Source organism: Colobus angolensis, unplaced genomic scaffold, assembly GCF_000951035.1.
Source record: "Colobus angolensis palliatus isolate OR3802 unplaced genomic scaffold, Cang.pa_1.0 Scaffold178, whole genome shotgun sequence".
NCBI classification, from domain to species: Eukaryota; Metazoa; Chordata; class Mammalia; order Primates; family Cercopithecidae; genus Colobus; species Colobus angolensis.
The window spans coordinates 2,781,272-2,781,596 of NW_012114910.1; positions in this window are offsets into that span (position 1 = coordinate 2,781,272).

Genomic DNA, 325 nt, shown 5'->3' on the forward strand with positions numbered 1-325 from the left:
GACACTTCTCAAAAGAAGACATTTATGCAGCCAACAGACACATGAAAAAATGCTCATCATCACTAGTCATCAGAGAAATGCAAATCAAAACCACAATGAGATACCATCTCACACCAGTTAGTATGGTGATCATTAAAAAGTAAGGAAACAACAGGTGCTGGAGAGGATGTGGAGAAATAGAAACACTTATACATTGTTGGTGGGACTGTAAACTAGTTCAACCATTGTGTAAGACAGTGTGGTGATTCCTCAAGGATCTAGAACTAGAAATACCATTTGACCCAGCCATCCCATTACTGGGGATATACCCAAAGGATTATAAATC